The 12,982-nt window shown below is 40.3% G+C and overlaps 1 protein-coding gene across 1 annotated transcript in view; it reads left to right on the forward strand.

Annotated features, from left to right (window-relative positions):
• LOC121510644 (G-protein coupled receptor 4-like) overlaps positions 1–12,982 on the forward strand; it is a 28,197-nt gene that overhangs the window by 10,291 nt on the left and 4,924 nt on the right. The gene's annotated exons all lie outside the window — the stretch shown is intronic.

A 12,982-nucleotide genomic window follows, 5' to 3' on the forward strand; every position in this document is an offset into this window, starting at 1 on the left:
TTTTTGAGTCTCATTTAGGGTTACTGTTAGGGTTAGGGTCAGCATTAGCCAAACCAAGTGCTCCCAAAGTATGTGAAGGCCTGGGATCTGTCAGGACCACTCCCCTCATATATAGCAGCCATCCAAACCCCACCCCCAACGCCCTGGAGCCCCTCCCCAAAGTCCTGCTTTTTTTTTTAGGATCATTTAGTTTTACTGTTAGTGCTTATTAGGATCAGCGTTAGCCAAACCAAGCGCTCCCAAAGTATGTGAAGGCCTGGGATCCGTCAGGACCACTCCCCTCATATATAGCAGCCACCCAAACCCCACCCCTAATGCCCTGGGGCCCCTCCCCAAAGTCCTGCTTTTTTTTTTTAGGATCATTTAGTTTTACTGTTAGTGCTTATTAGGGTCAGCGTTAGCCAAATGGAGCACTCCCAAACTATGTGAAGGCCTGGGATCTTTCATGACCACTCCCCTGATAGATATGTGTCATTCGGGCTCCTCCCCAAAGTACTGCTGTCAAAGGCTTCGTTAGGGTTAATGTTGGGGTTGGTAAGTGGGGGATATGAATCTCTGTCAATACATGACTTTTTATACTGAAACAGTCGTTATAATTTTACTTATATAGAACCTTTCAGACAAGAAATTCAATTCAAAGTGCTGTACAACAATAGAAATTATGAATACAAGAGTGTTTCACAGGGAACATTGAAGGGAACCTAAAAGAAATTATATATATATATATATATTGTAAAGAGCATGTTCAACACTCACAACAAGGCTGGTCTCAGTGTTGCGGGGGTGGGGGGACAAATGGCTTGAGAAAGTCCAAACCTCTCAAGATCAACTTCTGTTTCGAAGTGAGGGCCTTTTCTCCACTTCCACTCTGTTGAGGTCATAGGATATGGCCAAACTGTGTCCTCAGAGACACACACCTTGTCTTCACCTCAGAAACTGAAACATGAATTGGGTTGCATTAAACACAGTTGTTTTCCTTGTACAAAGTTAAGTTCCTCACTCACTCATTCTCTCACTCCCTCATTTGCTGTTTTTCATTTGTGGTCTTAATAATGTAACATCACTAACATGAGCTAAATAGCACGTAATGCCATTCAATACAGTGGTTATGTTATTAGCATGTTAGTATAGCTAGCACATTTACCAGGTATTTTGAAGGGCTTATGCAATGTCAGTCCATCTCTTTTCTTTTGCCACTCTGTCGTGATATGTTGGACAATTCACATCAAACAGGCTGGGCTGATCTGCCCACAGCTCCACCTGCCACTCCCCTTTCTGGATGGTTAATATTGGTCGGGAACTTCGACGTTTCTCTGCCGGTGTTTCTTGTTCATCCATGCTGCTCTGCCACTTTTGTGGTTGTTTTGACCAGCAGGTTTCCTGTTTCCAGTTTTGTCAGTGCCCATCTATTTGTTGTTGATAGTGTTACATCACTGCAACTTGCGATCATATCAAACACATTTGATATGATCGCAAGTCCAAGACTTGGAAAAGACTGATATAAAACAGTGCAGATTGTCACCTTAAACTTAACGATAGAGATGACGGGAGCGCGCTGTGACTCCAGCAAGACTCCTAAAATTTACTGATGACTTTCAGTTTTTAGTCTGTGACTGTGAAAATCTTTTGGTGTAAGCCCAGCATTAGGCTAGCCTTACACCAGAGGACTTTGCTAAAACTCCTAAAAGACTCTAAAAAGACTGACATCTGAGACCTTCTTAACCTTGCAAAGCAGATGGATGTGCCTACTTCCTTGTTTTTCACTGGCAAAGCCATCTTGCAAAGCTCCCATTTGAACCGTTTGGGCCTGGTTAGAAAGTGACAGGACCAATCAGCGACGAGGGGCAGTACTTTTCAGGCGCAGCAGAGTCGTGACATAAACAGGCAGCAGCAGCAGAAGGCCGGTGCAATTGGTGGAAGAGTTTAGTGTGGATGCTGCCAAAGCACCAGTCTTATCAGAACTTGACGACATTTCTTCATTAAAAGAAGAACAAAGAACAAAGAACCAGATAAAAGTCGAGTACTTACATGTCTTTAGTAGTTTTTTTAATAGTGTTTCACGTTATTCCTCAGTAGCTGCGCACATGCAGCTCGATAGCAGCTATGTCATGTGTTTTGTTGCTCTGACTGGCCTGTAGAGAAATGACTGACAGAATGTTCATCCAATCACACTCCAAGTTTTCTTCAAAGCCTCTGCCTTTTCCCAAATGTTATCTATTGAAGCAGGTTAAGACCCTCTCACATCTAAAGGCAATCTGTTAGCAAGTCGCTGAGATTTTAGTCTCAGACTATGATTTGCAAAGACTGTGGGTCACTAACTACAAGACCAGAATACAACTCCTGAGATTATTACCCATCATGGATCTGGGGGAAATTCACAACAACAATTTTTGGACAGAGAACAAGATGTAGAAGGTGACTGAGATCACATTTAAGTTAAAATATCTTATTCTGATCTTTTTAAACCATTTACAGTGCTTAACAAATTTATTAGACCACCACCCAAAGTAAGGTTTATGCCACAGCTGCCCTAAATTAACAGCATTGGTAATTACCAAAATCATTTTTTATGTTTCTGCAATGGTTAATGCACCAATATGTAGAAGCTCTTTAACCCAAATTATATTTTTAATGCTAAAATATAACTAGAAATGTTATCGATGAATTTTCAAATTTACTGATTTACAAAAAAAAAAACAAAAAAAAAAAAAAAACAACCAAACAAAAAAAAAGTAAAGCATATTATTATTTCTTGATTAATATGTCAAATTATAGTTATTTACTTGCATTCCCGAACAGAAAAATGAGTTTTAGTGGTTGAATGTTATGCTTGATTAATTTCTGACTTCTCAGAGAAGCCCAGTGAGCCGGCTGAAATCTGGGTGAATTCAGTTTGAAATTCCTCATTCCTGTTCAAAATGGTAAAACGTGGAGAGCTCACTGAAAATGAAAGAGCCCGCATTAAAGCATTTCACGATGCTGGATGGTCTTTGAGACAAATAGGAAAAGACATAAAGTGGTTTCACAGTGTGGTCAAGTATGCTTTGGAGTCAATAGCTAGTGTGCTAACCTGAGCTAGCGGGATCATGGAGCTAACGGACTAACCTGTATGGGTGGGCTAGCAGGAGCTAGCATCTACCTTGACTTCCACCGCTGTTTCTCTGGCCCACTATAAACTGCTGCTGACTGACGCCTGTGCTGGTAGGCTAACCTGCTATTGCCAACTTGCTACCGCTAACTTGTTACAGTCAACCCTCAGAGAAAATGCCACCAAAGCAAAAAAACGCAGAAGAGGAATATGTATCACTCACTCAGGTGAATGACTTGGTGAAAGCCGTGTTCACTGCTCCATTACAACAACAGGACATCTTCAAAGACTTTGTTGAAGTAATCATTGACTCACCGAACACCAGATTGGACGCACTCACAAAAGAAATGCAAGATCTGAAATCAAGCATACAATTCACACAGGAGGATGTAGATGAACTCAAAATCACTCAAGCAAAACAGTCTGAACAGTCCAAAAATCACAGAAAATTACATCATGAGAGTATGTGAGAGTCTACAAGTCATCATTGACAAACAAGAGTACCTGGAAGGTCAATCGAGGAGAAACAACATTGTGATTGATGGAATATCTGAATTCCCTGGTGAATCATGGACTGATTCTGAGGAGAAAGTGAAAGACATCTTGAAGCAGAAACTGCAGCAGAGGGAGATGGAGGTGGAGCGTGCACACCGCAAAGGTAAACCTGGAGCTGATGGAGATAGACCAAGATCTACTGTTGTCAAATTCCTCCGTTACAAAGACAAAGCTGCAGTTATGCAAATAGCAAAAAATCTCAAGGGCACAAAAATATTTATCATTGAGGACTACACAGACGCTGTGTGTTTAAAATGAAAAGAACTGATTCCAAAGTTGCGAGCTGCACGTGAAAGAGGAGACATCGCCTACCTCAGACATGACAAACTAATCATCCATCCTTGCTCCAGCACTCCAAAGTAATCCAAGAATAGCAATAAAGGTATGACTACATAAAAGAACTCTTGTTTTTAACAGTTGTTATGACAAGCACAATCACTTCACAACACAAACTACCAAAAAGAGGTCTAAGAATTGCACTTATTAACATAAACAGTCTCAGGAACAAAATCAATGAAGTCACTAATCTGCTATTTGAGTACAATCTGCATATACTTGCTATTTCAGAAACTCACCTGGACTCATCATTTGAGGATACGGAACTATATATTAAAGGTTTCGTCATTTACAGAAATGATAGAAATAGATATGGTGGTGGACAGAGCATGTGAGCGGAGCGGAGAGGGAGCGAGCGGGGAGCGTGAGCGGAAGGATTTTGGCCAGAGCGCGGAGCATTTTTTTTTTTTTTCAAAAAAGCTGGACCGGCACCTTATCTTGCGCTCCATCCCGCTCCAATTTCGCTCCGGTACCGCTCACACCATGCGTCTGAAGCATGTCTCACCCAGAATGCTTCTACAAGAATTTGTATCCGTGAAGCATCCCTTGTTGGTTTCACGGCTCCTGCAGAGAGACAGCGACATCCAGCACGTCAGACTGGGCTTTCCGCCGGAATAATCCGAGAGACTTGAGATGCCTGCACAGTGTTGATATACTAATATTAACACCATCGTCATTTTTTAAAAAACATCAGTATTTCCCAGTGTCTGAAACCGAGAAGATGGTAATGGTAATGCGCTTCCGTGTTGTCGTTGAGTGAGCAGTGAGTGATTGGAGTGGAGCGGGTAGAAATTTGAGTGGAAGGTGGAGTGATAATGAGCGGAGCGGCATGGAACAAGGAACAGCTCTGTGAGCGAGGAGCGGGAAATCTCATCGCTCCACTCCGCTCACATGCCCTGGTGGTGGAGTAGCTTTTTATATTCAGAATCACTTGCCAGTAAGAATTAGAACAGACATGATGCAGTATGGCATTGAAATACTGTGGTTGAAGTTCATCTACCTCACTGGAAGCTATACTCCTAGGTTGCTGTTACAGACCACCAAGTGCTAACAGTGACTATCTAGACAAAATCTGTGAAATGTTGGAGAACAATATGACTGTGGGTCAGGACCTTTCCTTTATGGGTGATTTTAATATTGACTGGTTTTCTAAAAACTGCCAAATGAAGAATAAATTACTGAGTGCCACTAACACATGTGGACTTACTCAAGTCATAAATGTACCTACAAGAATATGTGTTAAGAATGATGGGACTAAGACATCCACCTGTATTGATTATATTTTTACAAACTCTCCTGAGCTGTGTAATAAGGTGTTGTCTGTTCCTGTTGGCAGCAGTGATCATAATTTGATTAAAATTGTATTGAACTCTAAGGTGAGTAGACCTGGACCCACAGTAATATTGAGAAGATCATATAAAATGTTTGATCATGATAAATTTATTGATGATGTAAAAGAGAAGTGTTATCTGCAAACAATCCTGAAATAGCCTTATTGAAATTTAATAACTTATTCATACCTCTAGTTGACAAACATGCACCATTAAAGAAGTCTACTGTCAGGAATACCATAACACCCTGGTTTGACAAAGAAATTAAAGATGCTATGAAAATGAGAGATCAGCGGAAAAAAACTGCTATCATAACAGGAAATAAATGTGAGTGGGACCTATATTGCAAATTGAGAAACTCTGTCACCAAACTAAACAAGAAAAAAAAAGAAAATTTATTTTGAAAAACGAGTTAAAGAGGTAGGAAATGATGGTAAAAAATTATTGAATGTTTTCAATCATCTAACAGGTAGGAAAAATAAAACTAATCCACCTTTTCTGGAGGCACATGATACATTTATTACTAAACCCACAGATATTGCAAATTATCTCAATGATTATTTTAAACTAGACAAACTAAGACAAGATATGCCTGATTTAAGTCATGATTTATCTCCCCTATTGATAAAAAATAAAATCATGAATAACAAATACTCCAGGTTTAAACTAGAAAAAGTAAACATAAATAAGATAAAGAACTTCCTGATCACCTGTAAAGACAAACCACCGGGTGTTGATGGCCTTGATGGCAAACTCCTCAAGCTAGCTGCTGATTATATTTCTCCTTCTCTCACACATATCATCAATCTAAGCTTTACATGCTGTACATGCCCACAAGCATGGAAACAGGCTACAATAATCCCACTTCCAAAAAACAAGAAACTGCCTCTCTCTAGTTCGAATAGTCGTCCCATAAGTATTTTACCGGTATTAGGTAAAATGTTAGAATCTATTGTATATGAACAAATTAATAGCTATTTTTCCACCACTAACCTAATCAGTAATTTTCAACATGCATACAGAAAGAGTCACTCCACTGCCATGGCGCTGACTCACATGTCTGATGACTGGCTCAGAGAAATTGAAAAGAAAAACAGAGTTGGTGCGGTATTTCTTGACTTCTCTGCAGCGTTTGACATTATTGACCATGATATATTATTAAAAAAAAAACTTGCCTGTTACGGCTTTGAGCAATCTGCGCTCACCTGGTTTTACAGTTATCTATCAAACAGAACACAGACGGTGTTTTTTAATGGCAGCTTCTTGGAAATCAAAACTATAACATGTGCAGTACCACAGGCAGTTGTCTTAGTCCATTACTATTCACCATTTTCACAAATGATTTACCATATGTCTTGGATAAAGCTAACATAGTAATGTACGCTGATGATTCAACCATTTACGCATCAGCAGCAACACACAATGACTTACAAATTGTTTTAAACAAGGAATTGCAAGCTGTAGTTCAATGGGTGAAGACAAATAAGCTAGTGCTGAATATATCAAAAACCAACTGCATGATTCTTGGGTCAAATCACATTACTGACAATAATACAGTGTTTAACATCAAAATTGATGACATCACTGTAAATAAAGTATTAGAGACCAAACTTCTGGGTGTAAAGGTGGATAACAAATTATCATGGAAAACTCATATCAATAGTATAATTGCAAAAATGGGTAGAGGTATATATACTTTGAGGAGACACGGTACATTTCTGACTCAAAATATAATGAGTAATGCAATACAAGCACTTTTACTAACATATCTTAACTACTGCCCAGCAGTTTGGTTGAATGCCTCTGGAGAAATGCTTAAAAAACTACAAATTATGCAAAATAGAGCAGCATGTACAGTACTTAGGTGCAACTATAGAACAAATATCATTTTGATGCATGAACAACTGAACTGGCTTTTGGTCAAAGACAGATTATTATACTCACTGATCATATTCACCAGAAATGTTTCTATCACGAAATCACCTTTTATTCTGTTCAAGAATCTGTCTTTCAGCACAGAAAATCATAAATACATCACCAGACATGCAGCTGTGGGAAATTTTACAATGCCAAGAGCAAGAACTAACGCCATCAAAAATACTGTTGCTTATAGAGGTATAAAAGAATGGAATTCTCTGCCTAAACATATGAAACTCACCACTAACATAAATAACTTCAAAATATTACTAAAACAATATCTATCATAAGGAGGATGAATCTGGGAAGCTTTTGAGAGAATTTACTTGTGTATAGGCACAGTCATGGACGAAAATGCTGGCACCCCTGGAATTTTTCCTGAAAATACATAATTTCTCCCAGAAATTGTTGCAATCAACAAATGTTTTGGTATACATGTGTTTATTGCCTTTATGTGCATTGGAACAACACATAAAATCCGAAGGAAAAAGACAACATTGACATAATTTTACACAAAACTCAAAAAATGGGCCAGACAAAACTGTTGGCACCCTCAACTTAATATTTGGTTGCACACCCTTGGGAAATAAAAACTGAAACCAATCGCTTCCTATCACCTTCCTATCAGAGTGGTCTGTAACATTTATATTTATATAAATAACAGGGGAAAACAAAGATTGACGGCCATGCACGGAGCTGAACAGCACCCACCAATGCTGACATCTAAATTACATTACTCCGCTGACACTGGGGGCTTGATTTTCGTAGACCAGGCGCACACCAACGGGGTGTGTCCAGGGCATTTTGCAATTTTCGTGCACGGCGCAGTCCGGCGCAGCACAGCGCACTCACGGCTCCATCCCTCCCACCGGTGTAAGTGGCAAAGAGGGAGGAGAGAAGGCATGAGTGGGTTTAACACAGCCGAGTGTAAACTTCACTAATCAAATGAACGCCTCTCCTTGCCTTTAAATGCGCTGTGGGCAAGGCGCAGTACCAATTTCACCTCACCACCACCATGGACGAAGACAGCAGCAGCAGCTCCAGGCGGCCAAACTTCTCCCAGGAGGAAACTGATGTGCTGGTCCGGGAGGTCCAAGCTCACAGTACCAGAATATATGGTAATGCTAACAGACCTCCACGGGCTGATGATGCAAAAACTGCCTGGGAGGAAATTACTAATATTGTCAATCAAGTTTGCCCAGATATTCTGAGAACCACTGCCCAATGTAAAAAAACGGTTCAATGACGTAAGGAGAAGGGCCAAAAAAAAAGCTGTCAGAGCAAAGAAGGCACACAGTGGCCACCGGGCTGCGCATCAGAGGCAACGATGCACGTCACCGTGTGGACCACCTCGCGAGACAGATGTAATCTGTTCCTGTGTCATGAATAGGAGTACAAAATGAAGTGACAATTACATTAAACACAGCAGCAGGCTAATCCAGGCATCATGCTTGTGATCCACCTGCATTCCTGCTCTGTCATCACTAAATAGGACAACCTTTGGTGATATATTCTCTCCTGGTATCTCATCCTCATCCTCCTTGCAATAATGTACTCCATCTTTTGGATCACGTTAAGAATAAAGATTAAAACAGAAATATGGGCAATCACAGGTAAATCCTTAAGACACCGACTGACTTACATTTATTCAGTGAGCGTCTCTCTCTTTTTTCTTTTCTTTTGAATTTCATGAGATGAGAGAAGCCGAATATATACTCCGTATCTGATGCCGTGGCTGTTTGTGGTTGGCTGAGAGATGTGAACTCGCTAGTTTTTATCACTCCCAGCTGCCATCAGGTTGAGTTTCAATTACACTTGACAAACATCTTTGATCTGACATCAGATGTGACGGGACAATTTATATAGATACAAATGTATATGCTGGTTCAGACTGTTACATTAAATAGTGGTGGCTGTGATTGTTTATTGCATTGAAATGTGCCTGACACTCTGGAAACCTGCCTGTGAGGTTTTGGTGACGTGTGCGCACTGCGCGCCTGTCAGCCAAATTACCACTACACTGGGCGCGCTTCGCCTGCGCCGAGAATAGACCAGGTTGGAGCTGGCGGGCTTTCAGTGCACCTTCCGCGCAGTGTTTTGGCACGAAATTGTCACTGCACTAAGCTGAATCTGTCGACATCTCCCCCTGGTGCACCGCCACACCCATCTCGGCGCAGCCCGGTCTACCAAATTGCCTGCGCACGGTGGTGCGCCGGACGAAATTACCACTGCACGGGGTGTGCCACGCTCCTCCACCCTGCGCCACGAAAAATAGATCCCTGGATGTGTTGGTCAGGTGGCGGAGTGGCAACATCGCAGACTTTCGTTCACCTACTTGGGGGTTTGAATCTTGCAATATCCTTAATATTTATTTCTTATTATCTGGCCAAGAAACATATAGGACTTGAAAATTTGCTTTTAAGTGTGATCAAAATGATTGGCCTAACGAATTATTCATTTCAGTCCGTTACAGTTCGCACTAAACAGTCATTTTAATATTTTTAACATTTGCTCTGACATTACACTGATAGTTCTGTCAGCTGCCCATAAAATAGCACATCACTCTGCAGTCCCATGAGCAAAAGAATCCAAACATAAAAATGTAAACGTTAAAGTTCTGTTGTGGCCACCAGAAAATCTCTGAAATTAAAGACCTCAGAGTCACCTGACTCTGCCCAGTGTGGTGCTGTTGATCCTGCACCTGCAGCACAAACGGTGACAGCGTGATGACTCTTTGTCCACTCTACCTGTCATCTACTCCCGCCTGCGCATGCACGGATTTTGGCCTGATGTTGATTCAATGAAAGCATCCAGCGTTCATCCAGCTGATCAAGTGGCTGAGTGGCAGTATCTCAGACTTTCCAGCATAACAAACACTGCGTATATTTCCTGGCCTGAGTGATTGAATTCATGATCAGTGCATAGTAGTTACCAGCAAAAAAACAAACAGGTAATAAGAAGTAAATTTATAGAATTTATATTGTAATATATTATATTGCAAAATTGAAACCCACAACTATGTGAATGTAAATCCGTGATATTGCCACTCAGCCACTTGATCAGCTGGATAAACGCTGCTTTCATTGAATCAGCATCAGGCCAAAATCCGCGCATGCGCGGGCGGGAGTAGATGACCGGTAGAGTGAACAATGTCACAAGTTCAGGGTGGCAAAAATCCAGAAACAAAAGACGAGGGATCCAAAATGCAGATAAAACTAAAGAACTGAAGCACAGGGATTAACTAAAGACTAGAATATGCAAACTAGGAACCGAAATACAAAGTAAAACTAGAAACATGGAAATCACAGAATAAACAAAGGAAAACACGAGGGATCAAGAACTAAACACTACATGAACTGAACTACACAGAATAAACACAGGAAAAACACTTGGAATCAGAACAGAGATCATGACAGACAGAGTCATCACACTGTCGCCGTTTGTGCTGTAGGTCCAGGATCAGCACCACATTGGGCAGAGTCAGGTGACTCTGAGGTCTTTAATTTCAGAGTTTTTTCTGGTAGCCACAGCAGAACTTGAGCTTTTACATTTTTATGTTTGGATTCCTTTGCTCACAGGACTGCAGAGCGATGTGCTATTTTAAGGGCAGCTGACAGAACTATCGGCGTGATGTCAGCGCAAATGATCAAAATACTAAAATGACTGTTTAGTGCAAACTGTAATGGATGAAATGAATAATCCGTCACATTAAAGCAAATTTTCAAGTTCTCTATGTTTTCTGGCCAGGTAAAAAGAAATAAATATTAAGGATATACCAAGATTCAAACCCACAACTGGGTGACTGAAAGTCTGTGATATTGCCACTCAGCCACCTGACCAACACACCCAGTGTCAGTGGAGTAATGTAAATTAGATGTCAGCATTGGTGGGTGCCGTACAGCTCCTTGCATGGCCGTCAATCTTTGTCTTCCCCTGTTATTTATATAAGTATAAATGTTAAAGACCACTCTATCGATCTTATTGCTCAAACAGCGTCATAATGGGGATTTCTGTTAAATACAACACATAAAACTCTGTCTTGTAGAGATGGCAATTCAACCACTGCTCTGACACGATTTTGGAGATAAGGAAGTCATTATTTTATTCACTTTTTCAATCAAAATATGAATAATAATAACAGTATAATACGATAACATTTCTCCTTCCACACCGACGTTATATAGAGCCATTACTAAGTTTAACTGCTGCCTCCTGTGTGATGAGAAAGGCAGCCTTGCCTGTGAGCCTGTGCTGAGGGCAACAGACCCAACCTTCACGCTTACAGATCTCAATACACGCACAAATCATGCGCGGTACAAGTGTCGCAAAAGTCACGTGTGTATGACAGCCAATTGAACGAAAAATGAACTAAGTCCACAAATACAAATTGGTCTACATATTTGCAGATTAGTGCACACATCTGTGGATCTTTGTACAAATTTGCAAAACTTTGCACACATTTGCAAATCTTTACATGGATTTGCAGATCTGTACAAACATTTGTGGATTTGTGCACGCATTTGCAGATCTGTACACGCATTTGTGGAGTTGTGCACGCATTTGTGGATTTGTGTGCAGATCTTTGTACGCATTTGCAAATACTTTTGCAACAATAATAGCTCCATAAACCCCAAGCATACTTCAAAGCGCGGAGACTATTTGACCAAGAAAAAGGAATCTGGAGTACTGGAACTGATGGACTGGCCAAGTGAAAGTCCAGATTTGAGTCCTATTGAACAAATTTGGTATTTAGTAGATTTAAAGATTGATAGCACAAAAGATCCATCTAAAGCATGTCTGTGGGAACAGCTAGAAACTATTTGGAACTCAATAACAAAAGAGACTGTGGAAAAGTACATAAAAACAATGCCAGCAAGAATGTAAGCTGTTATCAATGCCAAAGGAGGTCATACAAAATCTGAAGTTTTTTGGTTATTATGTGTGAAAAAGGACTATTTAGTTGTTTCAGTTTGTTATTTGCCAAATAAATAACATTACAATTTTTAGTTTTAAACAAGTTTTTTTACAGATTTCTTAAATATTTATGTTTTTTCGTTTTTTTGACAAGTGGTCTAATAAATTTGTTAAGCACTGTACATAGAGTAGAAAGGAAAGTTACACACTGAAGCAGCTTTACATGTTATAGCAACAACTGAAGAACTATCCCAGAAACACTTCAGAATAAAAGTTACGAATGAAATCATAAGTAGTCTCACCACAGAAACAAACTGATTGGACTTCTACTTTAAAAATCTCAATGGAGGTTTACCTTACCTGTTATGTCAGCCTGGAATGACAAGGCAGACAAATAACGGATGACAGTTACGTCACTGAGATAAACAATTTGCATAAGACCAGACCAAATAAATACGTCAAACACATTCAATATTGTCATAACACCAAGACTGAAGAAAGACTGCCTTAAAACTGTTCAAATTGAGTCTTATGACCACCTTACACCTAACGACTGAGACAACAGAAGCAAGCTGCAACTTTAGCAAGACTACCATGTTTGTACTCGGACTGTGGTATCTTATCTGCATCTTCGAAATAAGAGGAAAAGTCGTTAGGTGTAAGGCCGCCTTTAGACTATGGCAGTAAAGTTTTGACTGTGGCACAGCAGTCTGTGTCAGGATAGGATTCCCTTACATTGGCTGCATGTCTTCTGTGTAATATCTCCTCTAAATACGGAAATATGAAGCACATAGAGCTATCTTTAAACAATAGTACAACTGTACTGAGGAAAGAGGGATTC

This window comes from Cheilinus undulatus, linkage group 6 (assembly GCF_018320785.1).
Source record: "Cheilinus undulatus linkage group 6, ASM1832078v1, whole genome shotgun sequence".
Classification (NCBI taxonomy): Eukaryota; Metazoa; Chordata; class Actinopteri; order Labriformes; family Labridae; genus Cheilinus; species Cheilinus undulatus.